Below are 17,936 nucleotides of genomic sequence, written 5' to 3' on the forward strand. Positions count from 1 at the left end.
ATTCTTCCTGTCCGGCCTCTGGTGCGTGACTGCACTGTTTTTTTTAGTATAGTCCCTATATAGACCTAGGTACTATATATATTACGCGAGCAGCCCTCGTTTACAAATTAAAAGAAAATAATTTCTTGGCGAACATTATTTTAAATTTTTGTTACAAAATATATACTACTTCCGGTAAAAATTTAGGAATAGGTTTTCCTTTGACTTGTATAAACTAAATATATGTATATTAATCTTCAAGGCAATTTTTTAATACTTTCCCGCAACTATTATGCCCACTTTACCAAGAATTATGATCTCTATAAATTTAATAATGCTATATAAAAGCTACTATCTAAGAACAATTATAAGTTAAGTTTCTAGCTTACAGAAGGTTAAAAAGCTTTTGCTTTAACAATAAGAAATGAATAGAGAAAGTAGTAAGCTTGTAAGCTTTATTATTATGTACAAAAAGCCGAAAAAAATTTAGGCATACAAAAGCATATTATTATACATTTGGAATTAGTTCATTATTTTTGAGAGTGAACTTTTTTTTTATTGCCGAAGGTATAACCTTCCCTTTCCTTGAAATACAAGCAAAAAGATTCTTCCATAAATCTAAATAAATAAATTCTTACGATTTCACAACAAGAGTTGTCTTAAATTTACAATGTTTTGAGAGGAACTCCAAACTCCAAACTATTATTAAATAGTACTTGCTTCTTGTTAAAGCAACGTTAAGCCTATGTTTATCGGCCAAAAATCTGACTTCGCCTCTTGTGTTTGAGCGGACCTACCAAAGCGTGTTTCAGTAAATATAGTATTAATAAAGATTTTGAAAATTGGGTTACTTTTGGGGTTTCCTATACTAATCTCATGTGAGGGCAAATCATTATAATGAATACCATCGTAATGATAATAGCGTCGCATTCCTAACCTTGAAAGCCGTCTATTGTCTTAACGGGGATCAAAATTTTGTTATTAACTTCTTTCAATTCCTTAAAATATCCAAACCTTTAAGTTTTTTTACTTGTTCTTTGTAAGGGGGTATAACTCCTATGGACCTTATTAACTTATCTCCACTGCTTTTATTATCTTATGTTTAAAAAAAGCAATAAAAAAATGTGTTATAGGTATCATTATCTTTGTCAATACTATTACATAAAGTTTTTATAATCGTCCTAACAACTTTTTCTTCTTCATTGTTATTTAAACCTTATTAACCGTCTCGGGACTACTAAGCTCCATATTGTAGACCATAATATTTCGAATCTTATTGTTTGATAGACTTAAATACAGGCCTGAGAGAACAATTACGCCATCTTCTCATATTTAAATTAATAATAAAAACTCAGTATTTAATAATATAGAATTTTACCTTTAATTTACCTTTGTAAAAAGTCTTGCACGGCCATTTGCTTATTTTTGGGTGCATACGGTTCTGGACGCCGAGGCGGGAACAAGGATAGCCGAGTAAAATAAGTCTTTGGAACATGCCAAGGTAGTCAAGACTTTTAAGTTTATTAGAAAATACAAGTGGCGGCAACTGATCCTCATTGCCTAATCATGCATGTAAAAAAATAACAAAAGAAAGCATTTGAGAGTAACCACTTTCACTGTAATCTCATCAGTTACTTTAATGCGTGGCATACCTACTAAAACCAGGGACTTAAGGTAACACTGAGATAAAATTATAGCTATTTCAGGCTCAAGAACTGGCGTGGCTTCATCTACAATGGCAACATGGAAAGGAAGACCGAGTTCACATATATTTCTTCCTATAACAAGAGTTTGTAAGTAATTATAAGACTCGGGACTAAACTTAATATACCTGCCACGCTAACTGTCGAAAAAACTACTTTAGTAGAAATTGAAAAGGGCTTTGTCTTTGATACTTAATTTTGACTTTACTTTTATGTATCCCAACACGGTGGAAAGTAAAAGAGCTTTAGACGCGTTGAGAGTCCGTTGTGATTGCAAGTTGTCTTTCATACTAGTAAGAATTGAAACGTGTTCATCAAGATTTTTAGGAGACATAGATTTATCGCTAAATGTCGAGCGAAACAAGCGTTTAGGTAGGATACTACACACAACTTGCAGTTCTATATTAACGTATATAGGTACTAAAAAGTTTGAAGTAATATTTTAATAAAGAGACCATTTAGTAACTTTCCGAGTGTAGTAAAACACTTTCACCCAAAACCTTTCAAAACTGAGAGATAGATTTTTTTTAAAAGCTTTTCAAACTTTATTTTGAATACATCCTGCAGCAGTTTTTTTCTATATTATTAAGCGAAATATAAGTACTGGTGTAAAAGTTAACTATTTTAGTGGTCAACCTTCGTTAAACTCTTCTTTTTTTATATGTTTTTTTTCTTCTATATTATTAAGCGAAATATAAGAACTGGTTGAAAAGTTAAATGTTGCTTTGAATAGTTAACCTTCGTTAAGCCCTTCTTATTTTATACGTTTATGGTAAGTCGTTATAACATTTTCTTGTAGTGTGTTCAAGAGTCTCAATGAACTTAGCAGAATGGTCCAGAGAAAGGGTCAGTAATTTTAATCTATTATCTAGTAATAAAGAATGCACCCCTACGGAAGTGAGGTTATATTAACAAATAAGCCAGAAGAAAATATATTCCTAAGTTACATTTTTCGTTGGTTAGTTTCCTTTCGCAGCCGACAAGTAGAACATCGGATATTGTCGACAAAACAATTTTGGATGCTGATCTACTACAGAAAGGAGCATCCTGACAAGCTCACAAATGGCACAATTCGTAGGCGCTGTCACTAATATACGGATGTTTTCAACAGTCAGTAAACACTTCGGTAAAGTTGGAATAGTGGCAGTCTAAACATAATAAAATACTTGAGTAGTGCCGTGTAAACTCAGTTTGGGCAAGAACACTACCTTTCTAGTTCCTGGTGGTCCTTTTATAAGTTGAAGGTTTGAGCTGTTTTGTTCAGGCCTCAGCACCAGGCAAAGAACCTTCTTAACAGCTTCCCTAAAAAATTTAGAGGCTTAAATATTATTACTTTGTCTACAAAGAAGTCTCTTTGCCTTTGGGAGCTATTTAAATTTTTTAGGAATTGAAAATAGTCAGATATCTGTTCCACAGGCACTTCCGTCGGCAAAGCACGTGTTTGTTCACCTTTTAAAGCGGCATTCATGAGACCAGGATGTAATTTTTTTATCCATTGCATTAATTATTCGTAAAGGCATTATGACTGTAATATCCAACACAACAATTTCTTTAATAGTCAGTTCCATTATGTCCTGTTTCCAACCATATGAGCTTAATGCAATCGAAACTTTCTGTTAGGCTTATCCAGAAAAGTTATATAGCCAAAAACGTGTTTTTTATCGACATTTAAGTTGAATTTGCTATTAGCCTCTATTTGTAGGGTTAGCCTTTAAATTTTATATAATACAATGTTATAAGAAAACTTTTGTGTTCAAGTAAGTTATTTTCGCCCACAAGCACTAGCTGGCCATTTGATGGTTCGGAAGGACTTTTAATGAAGCTGTCAAACGATGTACAATTGAAAATGACTCTTAAAATGGAATTTACACAAGTAACAAATTATCAAAACTATCAAAATCCCTTTTAATGATCATAATAAGTCTTTTCCTTTTCTTTGGTACTACAAAGATGCAATGTTCATTAATAAAGAACGCTGTTCAGGCGCCTCCTTTTTAAATTCTGCGAAGCGCAAGATAATTGTAATTCTTTATTATTATTAAAGAGTTTGAAGGCTTCCGTTAAGTCGTTCTCTGCGGAAACTTATAATTTACAATAATATTTGGTACACATTCATTTGTAAGTTACCACTTCTCGTAGGTATATATCTAATTGGAAGTGTAATTGTAGAATCGGGTTCTTCCTACAACTTGTTAATAAACTCAAAATTATTTTTTTCTTTCAAAGCAGCTCTAATTATATATTAACCAGTCTTTTATATCGTACATTAATTTCTTAGTATTGAGAACCATAGCAAGCTCCAGGGCCCGATTAAATTCGTTGTGTATAAGTCATTGGCCCTCTGGGGAATGTATGAGTTTCCGAGATCTCTGTTAAGTTCAACAGGGTCTAAAAATACTGTACCTTCATTCTAAAACATTTTCTGCATATACTAAGTTTTGAAAATGCATTCAAAGCCCTTAAAGTAAGTTTTAACCGTTAACTACCTGTGTGTCTACTGATACGTCTAAGCATTTACTGCTGTTTTCTTGTGGTAGCCAATAAAAAGCAAAGAATGAAACCAAAAGTTCACCACTATTCATGCTTAAATTCCAGGTGTCAGCGTTTTCATCTACGAAAAATCAATTAGCAAGATATCCAGGTAATGCGAATTTTAGTAGTGTTTCAATTTCACGATTAATTTTGTAAAATAACTATCATAAAATTTTTAATTAAGTTAAAAATATTAAACCGATTAGTAAAACCGGGCAGCCTTGTAGGTGAAAAAAATTTGTGACCACCAACCATACGAGGAAAGCGAGCCTTGTCGAGAATTAGAAATTTTTCGCTCTAAAAAATGAGATAATTTAAATATCCCCTTAGTAATCAATAAGTACTTTTTGCCCAGTTTTTGATGACAAGTAAGAATTTGTGGATCCGTTTGTCAATATTAACGTATTTTAAAATAATATTGGTGTTAATGAGCAGTTCCTCAGAATTTACCATAAAATCAACCTATATTTTGGTGGTAAACTACTACATAAAACATTCCTACTTCATAGAACTAACCTCTATACCCGAATCCACATGTAAAAGTTTCAAAACTGGTTTTCTGACTGTTAAAATAAGTTCAATACTTTTTTTCATTGTAAATGCAAATAATATGGCTTAAATGCTTTAATGTTTCCGTATCATTAGATTTTGGAACAAATAAGACCAAATCTATATCACTTTTAAAAAAAAGTCAAGAATTAAAAAATCTTGTCAGTATTAAGGGACTAAACAAGATTCTAAATTGCGAAACATAAGGTTTACAACTATCAATCGTGGATGCAGAAATCAAGCCCGTATAAAAAAAAAGTTTAAGTATATATAATATCATAAAATACCATAAAATGTAAGCATAATTTAGATGGGTTTACGGAGTTATTTTTTCTTATTATAATTGAATAACTACTAATTAGTACAATTTTATGTTTCTTGTCATCAAAAAAAAACAAATAAGCGTATTGACCACTTCTCGAACCGGAGCCCTAGCGGTACGTCAACCCCGATGAGTGGGGACTAAGTGAAGGGTTTTCTGGCTGCAAGTAACCAGCACTACCTGTTAGAGCGAGCAATACGAAGTTTAAATAAACCTTACTTGAGGGTTTCTTGTGGTTTAAAAAGGCGATGTCAAGATGGAGGAACAAACTCTGCGCTAAAATTTTAGACCTGATTAAGAGGTACCGAACCGGTATGATTGGCAATAAAAGTCAAGAGGTTTAACTATAATTAATTTTAAGCAAACTGCTAATAATAACTAACCTCATGCTAGATATAAACAATTTACTTCCTACAGATCCATATACGCGTAGCTGAGACTTTAAATAAGTTAATATATTTTTTAAAAAATTCTAAAAGTTCTCTTCTAATTTTTTCACAGGTCGCTGTAGAATTTGAGTCAGTCACATCAGAGTAAAATATATCTATACCTTTAGTTAATTGACTTGATATCTGCGCTATGTAAAAAGTTAAAAATTTAATTCATGAGTTAGGGTAGGTTAACCTTATAAGAAAAAATTTTCTGATAATATTCGAATTTCTTTTCTCTCCAATGCTTAATGTAGCCTTGAAATTTCAATTGCCTGTCTGATTTTTTTCTACTTTTAGAAATAAGCTCAATTTACTTCCCAAAAATCCAATCATTTAGTTATCTTTCTCTTCCTGTAGAACAACAATTTCAGTTAGTTTGAGGGGTATCATATTGTAACCTCTTTAAGTAACTAAGGCCACGCAACTTGTTTACCGTCATCTAGAGGACCTTCTTTATTAAGTGTAAATTTTAGAGCTTTTTAATAGACATTTTATCTTTAGTTTGTTTTCTTTACGTATAAGGTCGTCAAATTCATTTTTAACAATACGCTCTAAAAAATGTACGGTTATAAAGTTCATGTAATATTATTAACTTCTATTTTTTGTTACTGAGGGATTATTCTATATACTGCTAAGTTTCTCCCATTTCCAAATCAAGTTTATTGTTCTCAACTACTGATGTTTTTAGTTAAGAAAATAATTAGAATTTATAATTAAGAAATTATATTATGTATATTAGATAGTAAATTTAATTATATAAAAGTTATCAGAGAGCTGTACGGCCCACCTGCGCCTTAGCACTGAGGTAATAAACGCGAGAAACTTCAGCTAATGCTAGTGAATAATAAAAGTTCTTATTTTATAATTTCTATCATTATTTAAACGAATAACTTTAAAGTCTTATAAAGACAGAGATAAGAAAAGTTTTGTTGTCCAATGCTTTCAGGTTGTGTGTACAAACCCTTTAATATTCTAAATTCATATATTATAGGATCTTGAGTATAGTTAGTTCTAGGTGTTTAAGTAATTATCAGGATTTTTCAGAGGGGAGTGGGGAATTTGTTATTAAACTTATTTGTCTGATATATACTACGTTTAAGAAAAAATATAATTTTAATGCAGTATCAGAAACTGTTAAGGACTTGCATTCAAAGATCTTCCTAGAGAAAACTGATATGAGTAGTTCAAGTTCTAAAAAATTGATTTATTATTTATAATATTCTTTTCATCTGGTCACTCTGAGTGTACTGCTTTCATATAAATTAAGTTTCGTCTTAATAATACACTGTTTTTTGTGAAATTTGCTAATGACCGTCATAAACCTTAAAGATGCTTTTTTATGTACCAATCTTAATAAAAAATTGTTAAACTTAAATTTACCTCTTCCCCCCTGAATTCTTTATGGTAAGTTTAGTTTTTATAAATGTTTTCTATTGTTCAAAGAAAAATAACTGTGTGTTTGCAACGTTTACAGACCAAGCCAGAATTACATGCATATTTAGATAATAATAACAAATGCTGAATAGTTAGTATAGTTAAAGTAATAAACAGCAGCTCAGAAATAACCCAGAAGTTTTCCGTACAATTTGCCTTTAATAAAAGAATTAAACTACCATGCATAAAGTAGAAATATTTTTGCAATTTATGCTCGCTAAGCTTTAATATATAAAGACTTTGTACATGGTTAGCGCTATCTCCTCTTTAAGAGTTGCGGAATCACAACAGGAAATTTTTTAAAACAAACAGAACCACCTAAAAATCATTTTTTTACGGCGGAAAAGTATTTAAAGAATGTAGTCTTTAGGAAATCGTAGAGAGATTCGTTTTTTGTTTTGTAACTCTTGATAACTTAGTAAAGAGTTACTAAGTGAACTAAATAAAAGAGTAAAAAAGAAATAATAAATATTTAAGAATTTTTTATTCCCTTCATGTTATGTTGTTTTCCAAATTTTCAAACTATTTAGCCAGCCCTAGGCTAGAAGAATACGCAAGTCAACCAGATAGTTAAAATATTAAAAGAGGCTACTTGAAAATTGGGTATTAGTAATATCGCTACCTATAAAGTTTACAGAGCATTTGAGTTTGCTATAAATTCTAAGTACCCAGTAAACCATTTTAAAACCAAAAAAGGAGAGCGGAAGTAAACAATTAGAAAATGGCTGCCAATTGTCTTAAAATTTTAATAAAAACTAATACAAAAGAGCGAGCCCCTTAATCTTTAGATTATTAAATGGTATCAAATATTTTAAACTTGCGACTTAGTATCGTCAGAGTTATAAGGTAAGTGAATGATTGACAAAAAAGGGGGGAGGAGGGAAAATTAATATGCATAATTATGAGTGAAAAACTGTGGGACCATATTTTTAACTAAGGACTTTTACTACAAATGAGTTATTATTTAGTTAATTCTGAACAGCTTAAAGATTATTAACGCTGGTAGCCCCATGTTTTATAATTTTATTTTGAAAGCTTATGTTTTTCAGTAAATAGACGCACTTTTTACCATTGAATTTTCGTTGCTATGAAAAGAATATCCACGTTATAAAAAGAACACATAAATACTAAATAAGAATATGATTTTATCAGTATTTTAATCATATCTCATTGTCACCGTACCCAAGTAATTGTCCCTTTGTAAGTCACTATAATATAGGGAATAATATTAATCGACGCAACTATCCCCTACAAGCCATATTAAGGTGAGTACGGGCAGATTAACGAGTTTTTTCAAACTCACATGCTTTCCCGCTCTGCACTGAACTTAGCTTAATTAGTAAAAATTAAAAAGGGTTAATATCTTTTTGCTTATAAATGTAGTTCTAAGAAAAATGTATATTAAAAAAATTTCGTTTCTTTCTTCAATATGCTTTGTAAACTAAGCTAATAACGAACGTTTCACCAATAAATTATTACTTCGACATAAAAATAAATATTTATTAAAAGCCTCAACGCTTTCAAAAACGAAAATAGTACAGTAAAAATGTAATCAAACGCTATAAGCTACTAGTCGTCCAGTGACAAACTAGTAGCAAAAAATTAAAAAGTAAAAACCGGTAAAACTCAAGTCTTACTTGAAACCAGTGCTCAGTTTACTTTATATGGCCTATACTAAATATCATAGAGCATATTTTAAAGATACCTTTTATCATTCTCTTTAAAAATTTAAGCAAATAAATTATATTATAAAAAACGATCGTCGACAAAAAATTCCAGCAGCATCAACTAGACCAACAATTTATTAAAAAAAAGGACAAAAGTCAATCAAAAAGCTTAACTATATAATAAAAGGGTCAATAAAGGTAATAAAAAAGCATGCAAGAATGGCAAAAACCTAAGAATTTATTATTTTATTCAAAAAGAAAAGTTAGGTAAATTTAGCCTCCTTCTTACAGCTCGACTTCTTTTCTGTAGTACTGTTATGGCTATTATTTTTTATAGACTGATTCTGTCTTCTTTCATAATGATACATATCCCTATATTTTTTTGCGTAGGATCTCCACTTTTCAGAAGAATCAGTGCTAAATAGTATAAAGATCGACTGAAATGTACAAACTAATACAATGACATAAAATAAAATTAAAGGAAGAAGATAATAAAGGTCGTTCTTGGTAAGGTGAGAAACGTGTTCAAGACTTCTCGGTATGGGCGCTCTTCTTAAATATTCAGGAAGGCTTCGTGTAATAAAGTAATTCAAACTATTAATACAGTAGTAATTATTTTTTTTAATATCCATAAAAAAGTATCAACATACTTCTCAAAAAATTCGTCGGCATATGGTTTTAAAGGAGAAAGCTTAAGCGCTATAAAGTTAATAGCATTTTTAAATTGGTCATTATACTGACCAACAAAGCTATGAATCACTTGAATAATATGATAAAATTCATTCATTACAAAAATATAAAAGTTGGCCAAATGGTGTACTAAAAAATCTTGAAAATTCTTGGTGTATTCTTGCCCTAAATATGTAATATTAACCTTTATTATACATAATTTAACGGTAAAACAGTCATAATAAAAATCCATTTTTTATAAAGTATATACCATATTGACAAAAAGTTTCCCAAAGTTTGTTCATGTTACTCCGGCTAATTACTTTTAGTAGAAAGGAGAGAAGGACGGAAAAAACCACGTTTGAAAAATGGGCAGACCATCAAAGAATTTTGCTAAGACCACATGTCAGTGTTTAGGTTTAATATGTCAAGGTTAGTAGTCTGGGTTAGTTGACTTTACCTTAATAACGTTAAGGAGTGGGCGGATCTCTGACTATACGGCCATTTGCCTTCGATAATATAAGTTTTTTAACTTTAAAAGGCTTATAAGTTGATCTGCATTGTCAAAGCTTAATTTTTAAAGAGCTCACCGGCCGATGTTGCGTTGTTGACCAAGCTTAGCAGTTAAAGACAAAAAAGCCAACAATTAAAGGGGGTTAACCCTAAGTTTCTTATTATTTATACTGCACTAATAGTGAGCATGTCTTTTATATTTTGAAAAAGGATATGTTTTTGTTATATAAAAGAATTTTTTTCCTCTAGTTTTTATATAATAGAGTTCTCGATGATCACTAACTTTTTATAAAATTTAAAATTTGAATTTTTTACTAAGTTTACCTACTAAAATACCTACTAATATGGCTTATAAGTTTTTTATCTAGACTGCAATTTTAGTTTAACTTTCAAGTTTTAGTTGACTTCATAACTTTGGTGGTGCAGTAGTAGTACTACGAAATGCAGTGTAGGAGTTTTATAAAGACCAGTTGTGAAGGTTAGCGGCGATCTACTAATTTGCTTATTTACAAAAATTGTGGAAAACACTAAATATCTTGGTGTTGAAAAAAACGCAATATTAAAGTTGGGGAAGTAACATTTATAAGAATACTTTTTTGCCTAAGTTAAGGGCGTAATGAACACTTTTGCAAAAACACTAATAATGGTTGAGAATTTAATAAAAATTTATTGGGTTTTTTACTTATAAGAGTGGCTCTTGTCGTAGGTGTAGTACTAAAGATAGTGTGACTTTTAACAAAAGCATTTATGACTTTAGCAGGGGACACAGTAGTTTGTCGAAATAATATACGTCGTGCATTAAAGTAACATTAGGTTGTATGGATTATATTTCTAGTAGCTTAACTTTATAATCTTACTTAAGAAAAGTTCTACACCAGCTTGTTTTTAAAAAGTTTGTGAGTGTTTTTGAAACTTCTTGGAGGCGGTTGCGTTACTGCTTATTTTCTATTAATTGCTCAACGAAGAATAAGATCGTGTTTGAAAATTTTTTAGAAAAATTGGTTATAAACTTAAACCTATTGAATCGGATAACTTCAATCAGTTAAAAAGGTTTACATTGCGCATGAAATAAAGCATCAATTTACTAACGCCCCAGATACTTGAACGTTTGTTATTAAGTGGAGATGGGGTCGTGGAGAATGTTGTGTATATAGCCCTTAAAGATGAAGCTTAAAAGAACACAGCTCCTCCTGCTAGTTGGGAATACGTTATTAATAAAAACAAAGTTATTGCTATGTGTGTTATTTGCGGAACTCTTAAAAGTCGTAGTACCAAAGGGTGTCACTTACAGAATCTAATCTTACAAATGGGGTGGATAGGCCTTACAACTAAGAACGACTTCAAGGAAGTTCTTTAAAGACCCCAGTAACTTAAGCGGTTGTGCAGTGCCTTTTATAGTGTTAACCAGGGGTGTGATTAAAAAATATAAAAGACTATATAAAACAACAAGTTTTCGTTATACATGACTTTTTTTATAACTCTCTTTAGAAGAGTTAAATAGGTTCACAGAAACTATTAAGCGTTCATATTTGGTTGAAAGGCGGGTTTGGTATATCTTTTTGCCTGTTATCTGAGCGCAACTTTATGTATACTAAACCTCTATGTACACGCTTACATCGGGCCTAAATAAGTCGATGACTGCTGTAGGTTAATTAAAAGCTATGAGACTATTAATCAAAAAAATTATAATTAATCTGGTTTAAAAGAGACCTTACAAGTTAGGTAAAGATGAGAAGCGTTTTAATAAATTTTTGAGAATACACCGAAAACTTGGGGATAAAAAGGTCCCAAGAAGTATTCTACTAGCGCTTTATTATTGAGGTCAACACATTAGAATAAAACGAAGAAATAAAGGATAGGGTTGTCTTATATTTGGTGCTTGATCGAGTTAAAAACTTCAAATACATCAAATTCTTAATCACAGAATTTAAAATAAATCTATAACCTCAGAAGCAAAGACCTTTAAAGGTTTCTTTATTCGTACATACTGTGTGAATCTGTCTATTACTACCCAAACACTATCACAGCCCTTTTTGGTTTGGGTAATATTGTTATTGCCATGGATAAGCTATAAACGGTATTTTAGACCTGCTTTTTAAATGCACCAGCTCCACTTATGTATATGACTTACTAGCAAATTCGTTGCATACGTCAAAATGTCCTCTAGTTCGTCTATTAAGGCCCTCTCTTCCTCTTAATCTTTATATTTTTGGTAAAGTTTTTTCTTTCCAGCATGACACTATTTTTAACGCATAGTAGCCATAAAATTTCTATTAATTTTACCTTCAGCTATTGCCGCCACTACAGGTTTTGAGAGCCGAGTCTTGTGAACTTGAGTATCCTCTTTAACGGTCTTTAATAGCAAATAAGGTATAGTATTTTTCAACTCTTGGTAAAAATTGCAATTCACGTAAGCGAATTCATCAATTGTTTCCACCTTTTCAACATTTTCCTTCTATTATAGTCATTTTTATTATCTTTTTTTTTAAAGCCCTATTAGGCTTCTGTGGTCTGATTCCAAAATAAACTTATTTCCACTTAATCTTTATTAGGTCCATAAGTTTTGTAGTGCACCAAACTACCGATAAGGCTTCACTACTAGTAGTATTGCAATTTCTTTGAGCACTGTAAAAATTTTAGAACCTAAAAATGCAATATATTGTTACTGGCCATTTTATCGTTGAAATCACACTCACCCATACCAAACGTCACTAGCGTCAATCTAATTCTTCAGTGGGTTTTAACATGGTCTTTGCATACTCACGCCTCCCAAGTATTTAGGGCCTTCTCCCAAGCAAACTTTTGCTAATCTCCTCAGATAAATTTAACACTTTGCTTGCATTAATACTGCCTACTCCAGTAGTTCAGTATTTGCAACAAACCTACATTCTTTTTTGTTTTCTGGGTACTTTATAATTTGAAAGCTCTTAGCCTTTCCGCACACATTCGCGAGCCTTCTTTATTAACCTAACTACCCAACCATTTGTATAAATTACAAAATTACAATTTTTAAAGCCTTAGTTTTACGTTAAACCTTTTATATCTGATCTCAGGATATATAAAGCCTTATAACGGTCGGTACAAGCTAAGCAGTTACCTGTACACATATGTGTCTTTAAGGCTAGTTGTTACGATATCCATGAGCTTTTGGTATCCATATAGAGCATTGACATAATCAGAAGGTTATACAGTTCTACGATACCCTGCGCCCGTCCAGCAATGGAAAAGCAAAGTATTTCTACTCTTTTTATCTAATTCTCGCTGATAAAAGTTTTAAGCATTATCTAAAGTAGTAAAATAGTTGCTCTTCTTCGCTTTCATATTAAATAAGTTTTCCATACGAAAAACTATATAATGCTTAATCATGCACTGGTGGTTCAGGCCTCTTCAATTGTCACACATTCGCAATATGTCTCTCTTCTAACTTGTGTATCCTTTTCGCATGTAGTTTCCATTTTGGGTTAGGGGCACCACTTGTCCATAATACCAATCGTAGTCATCCGATAATTCTAGTAAACCAAATTTTAAAAACTTTTAACACTCCCGTTGAGTCATCCTTTGCTTTCGCTTGTCCTTGCGATCATACAGTACAAAAATCATCCTCTAATTCTACCTTTGGTGGGGCAAGTTTCGTTACTGTATTCTTATCGGAAGTTCCGTTGGTTTAAAATACGGTCTGCTAAAAACTGGTCATCCGTTTAGTTCTTCTTTCCCATATAAAATGCTTAATTGAATCTCTAGATCTTACTGAAAGGCATATCATTTTTCTTTCAACGTCCTCAAAGTTTTTCAAATGAGGCTTATCCCTTATTTACTTAAACTCAGTCTTCACTACCTTCTTGATATCGCAATCTTTATAATGCTTAACTTCATTCACATTATCTTCCTTAGCTCTCAGTTCTTTATAGTCTTTTCTGTTTAATTGCTTACTTGGTACAGACGATGTCCGAATCCGATATCTACTAGTCTATGCTTTAACTTTTCGTAATCCCTTCTTCCTAATAGTACATCACTACCTCTAGGAAGCCGGTGCTTTTCAACATTGAAACATACTTTTTTTCGGGTTCTGTTAATAACTACCTGTAAGTCGACCATGCTGAAAGTGCTGAGCCACTCTCCTCCAAATACACTTTCCTTTCATTACTTGTAAATTGAAAAATGACTTCTTTACTATAATTTATAACTGCTCTCTGCCACGGAATCTTAATCAAATATACATTGCTCTCCACTCATTTCCCCTGCAAAAGTGACGCATCCCTGGTTAGATTAACAAAAGAAACTTTGTCCATCTTAAAAAATTTATGGTGATTTTGAAGCAAAACTTTATATTTTAATAAGGATATTTACTAATTTTTAACTCAACTTTACACTCCAAGTCATTAATAACTTTCAGAGGACCACCTTAAATAGTTAAATTAAGTCTTCAATTTTTTTTTAAAACTCATCCTAGTTTCCTAGCTCACATTTTAATTTAAGTAACTGATCTCCCATTATAATTATTTTTTTTTGATGTGTTTCAAGACAGCTTAGAAATCAAATTCTAAATCTTACAGAGAAGTTAACTTCAAGAACTATATTATAAGCAAATGAGAGTAATATTTTACATTATATCATAAAGAAATATAATAGAGAGTTAGTTAAAATTAAAAAGAGCTGTAATAATTGATTTAATCGCCCTCGGGCCGCTTGAGTAGCGCGAGGCTCACCACTAACACTGACAACAACAACAGTGATCTCTTGAAGGTTTATTAGGGTTGTGCCTTCAGACGGTTAACCTTTTACAATATATAATATCTGCGAAATAAAAAAACTAGTAGAGAGGGTCACGTGAACCCATACAAACCCCGCCCCATGACTGGTAAATGAGCTCGCCACCGGCAAGTTGCTGGTGTGCCTGGCTATCCCGTGACCGAAAGACGGCGTTCATCGGGTCTAAATAGAGATCCAGGTAAAGAGCTTCATATAGTTAAACCACTTCGCGTTTGTCATAACGCGCAGAAACTTTGCTCTTTCATTGAGGATTATGTGCTGCTCTTTTTGGTAACACATCCTTTGTTCAATTCTCGCAAGTCATCACACACTCTCAAAGAAAACTCTGGCTCTCGGTGCATATCTTCTTTAGAATTTACTAATCCGGGTTTTCAAACTACTACCTGTCTGTGATTTCAGTCGTAATCATTTGTGAATCAAGTAACCCTGTATCTAAAAGCTTCTCACACTCGCGTGGTATTACATTCCGCTTCAACTTCCTCTCCACTATATATGTGTTCCAAACAGTCGAGATTCAACCTTCAGTTTACTCTAAGTGTTCTAAATTTCATGATCATCTCTCAGCCTGGGTCCCATTTCAGTCTATATACACGCGCTGCTAAGTCTTAACATTTTATTTGTTACACTTTTACATTATACTATCGAGAACTGCCCTCCCACTTCTGTTACTTTAGTTTGATTTATTCTTCTCTCAACATCATCGATATCATTAAAGAAAAGTTCGTAAATTTTAAGTCACATTTACAGTTTAAACCTAGGCATTTGAGGCTTTAAAAGAAATTGAAGGGGTATTCGGCAGTGGCAAACAAAAAGATCGGTTTGGAAAAACTATCACTCAAGAGCCCCTAATTTTGAGATTTTTTTAAATTTAGGATCATAAATGGAATTTTAGAACCCAGAGGTTTATAGTAATTAAGTCCGCTCTATGTAAATTTATAAAATTCATTGGGCAACTTTCGACCGCGTTTCGTAAGCTTCACTCCGAAGAAATTTTAGTGCAACGTGTAATGTTAATCAATGTCTTAATGCTTCTCTCGCTCAGTATGTATTGCAGCGTAGCTTTAGGTATTGTTAACAACTGAACACCTGAATTATGAAGTTCTTAGATAAGCTTGTAATTTATAAATTCACTGTCTTTGTCAATTTTTATTTTTTTTTTGTACCACCAGCAGAGGTGGTAGTTCCATTAATTATTATACTTTTTTTGTGTTTATATTGTCTTTCTATCCACTGAATAATATTAAATTTTTTATTTCCTCTTTACACTTTGCAGGATTTAGTGTATTAAAATTTATATAAAACGTATATAAAGAAGTCAACTATATGCTCTTCTTACAATATATAATTTAGTTGACACCGAATTTAATTGATACGTTTTAATTAATTACGTGTGCTTCATTTATTTTTTAATTTTTTGGGGTGTATATATAAAGTTTTACAATTTAATAAATCAGCTCGGGGGCTTGCGCCACTACCGTCCCTACGCGAAAGAAATATAATGGCCGAGAGTAATAGAGATAAAGCTACGCTTTTCGCCCATTTCCTTGCTAGCCAAATTGTTCCCTTTGCTCACTACACTGCTAATGATGATGCGTTTCCTCAGTTGAGCTTACCCCTCCCTGTTAATTATGGACCATTTAATCTAGTTAATAATGAAGAGGTGCAAGCAATTGTCGAAGCGCTACCTAAACGTAAAGCGCCTGACCCCGATGGCATCATTAATGAGATGCTGAAGAAAATGCGATTATCATAATGCACTATCTTTACCTCCTTATAGAATCTTCGATGCTCCTTGGCGCCTTTCCGATTCGATGGAGAAGGCGATCGTTGTGATGCTACCGAAAACAGTTAAACCGAAATCAGTATCTAGCAGGTGCCGACACCTCAGCCTACTGTCACTGGCCGGCACTGTAAATGAGGCCTTTTACTGCACCGTCTTAAAGAGGTCGTTGACGCTCGGAGAGCTTTACCGGAGTTTCAGTTTGGATTTCGGCAAGGACAGTCAAGTGAATGGGCCACTCGCGCTTTTAACCATAAGAAGGCAACAGGCGCTGTCTTCCTTGACGTTGAGAAGCATTTGTCAAGTTTGGCATGAAGGTCTGCTGCAGAAATTGCGATCGATATCCGTCCCTCATGGCCGTTATAACGTGCTGAAATCATTTCTGAATGGTCGCGTCTTTAAAGTGCGCGTGGGAGATAACCGGTCGTCGTTTCTATCTCTAACAGCAGAGGCCCCTCAGGGGGACCCTTCTCTCGCCCCCTTTTATTTCAGTTTACATGAGCGATGTGTCCGTACCGCCCAACCCTCCCTCTACGCGGATGATACGATCGTATATTTTTCTTCGAAGTCTCCCGCCTTTCTATGCAAGCATCTAAAGCGTTATCTTGACGCCCTTGCTGTCTGGTGCCGTGGTTAGAAGGTTTCCATAGATGCGATGAAGAGCAAAGGTTTATTAATTCCAAAGAAACGCCTTCTTTTGTTGGTGCTCTTTCCCTTTAATGGCGTGAAGATTCCATGGTGTTCTCAAGCGAAAGCTTGGGAATCATCATCGACAACAAAATTTCCTGGAGGCCCTATATGAACTAGCTAGTGTCGAAGGACAAGGCAGCAACCAAGGCGCTTTATCCTTTACTTTGCGGCAAGAGTAATCTTTCTCGGCGAAACAAATGGCAATTGTATTTGTCTTACATCCAGCCACTAATGACATACGCGTCCGCTGATTGGGCCTACGACTGCACTGCCATAGCGTCGGCACTTCAAGTGCGACAGAACAATTTGCTGCGTATTCTGACAAAGGCCTCATGGTTTGTGCGAAATGATGCTCTCCACCGGGACCTTCAGCTGAACCCTTTAAACATTGCCTTCCAATGCCATGCCGTGGCCCTTTACGACAGGTTTACCAGGCACACTAATCGCCTGCTGGTGAGCGAACTTATTTACGAGTCATGGGACGGGGTACGTTATCGCCTCCCACGTGACGCGCTTAAAGGTTTGTTATTTTCTTTTTTGTTAATTTAAAAAAGTAATGACACCCGAATGCTATTTGTAATAAATCTGCGGTCACTACTGATGGAGAGCTCGAGTATTCAAACTTTTTAATTCGATCAGGCACCAGGAACTGTCACAAATAAATAAATAAATAATCAGAGGGAGAACTTTCTTGCGAAAGTCCTCTTGCCGTTTGTAGATATGGCCTGTGCACCTCTACTTTTTAATATGGATTTGCTATAAGTATCTTCCTTATTTACATAGTTATTACAAGAGGGCACGAAAAGCCATGCCCACACACTACTCCCTTGAGATGGTCGCCAAGTTATTAGCTACCACTGAAGAACTAACCACAAAACTAGATTTTTCAAACAAAAA

The 17,936-nt window shown here is 33.3% G+C and overlaps 2 long non-coding RNA genes across 2 annotated transcripts; both read right to left on the minus strand.

The window, feature by feature from the left end:
• Positions 1 to 1,200: 1,200 nt before the first annotated feature.
• On the minus strand, positions 1,201 to 2,212 carry LOC135145907 (uncharacterized). The gene is made up of 3 exons (XR_010283617.1): positions 2,138 to 2,212; positions 1,811 to 2,081; positions 1,201 to 1,757 (listed from the first exon to the last, which is right to left on the minus strand). It is a non-coding gene; the product is annotated as an uncharacterized LOC135145907 (long non-coding RNA).
• Positions 2,213 to 8,911: 6,699 nt separating this feature from the next.
• LOC135145909 (uncharacterized) lies at positions 8,912 to 9,634 on the minus strand. Its single transcript, XR_010283618.1, has 3 exons — positions 9,558 to 9,634; positions 9,268 to 9,472; positions 8,912 to 9,211 (listed from the first exon to the last, which is right to left on the minus strand). It is a non-coding gene; the product is annotated as an uncharacterized LOC135145909 (long non-coding RNA).
• Between the last annotated feature and the right edge of the window lie 8,302 nt (positions 9,635 to 17,936).

Source organism: Zophobas morio, unplaced genomic scaffold (assembly GCF_036711695.1).
Source record: "Zophobas morio isolate AGI-343-1 ecotype UQ-CSIRO unplaced genomic scaffold, CSIRO_AGI_Zmor_V1 ptg000201l, whole genome shotgun sequence".
Classification (NCBI taxonomy): Eukaryota; Metazoa; Arthropoda; class Insecta; order Coleoptera; family Tenebrionidae; genus Zophobas; species Zophobas morio.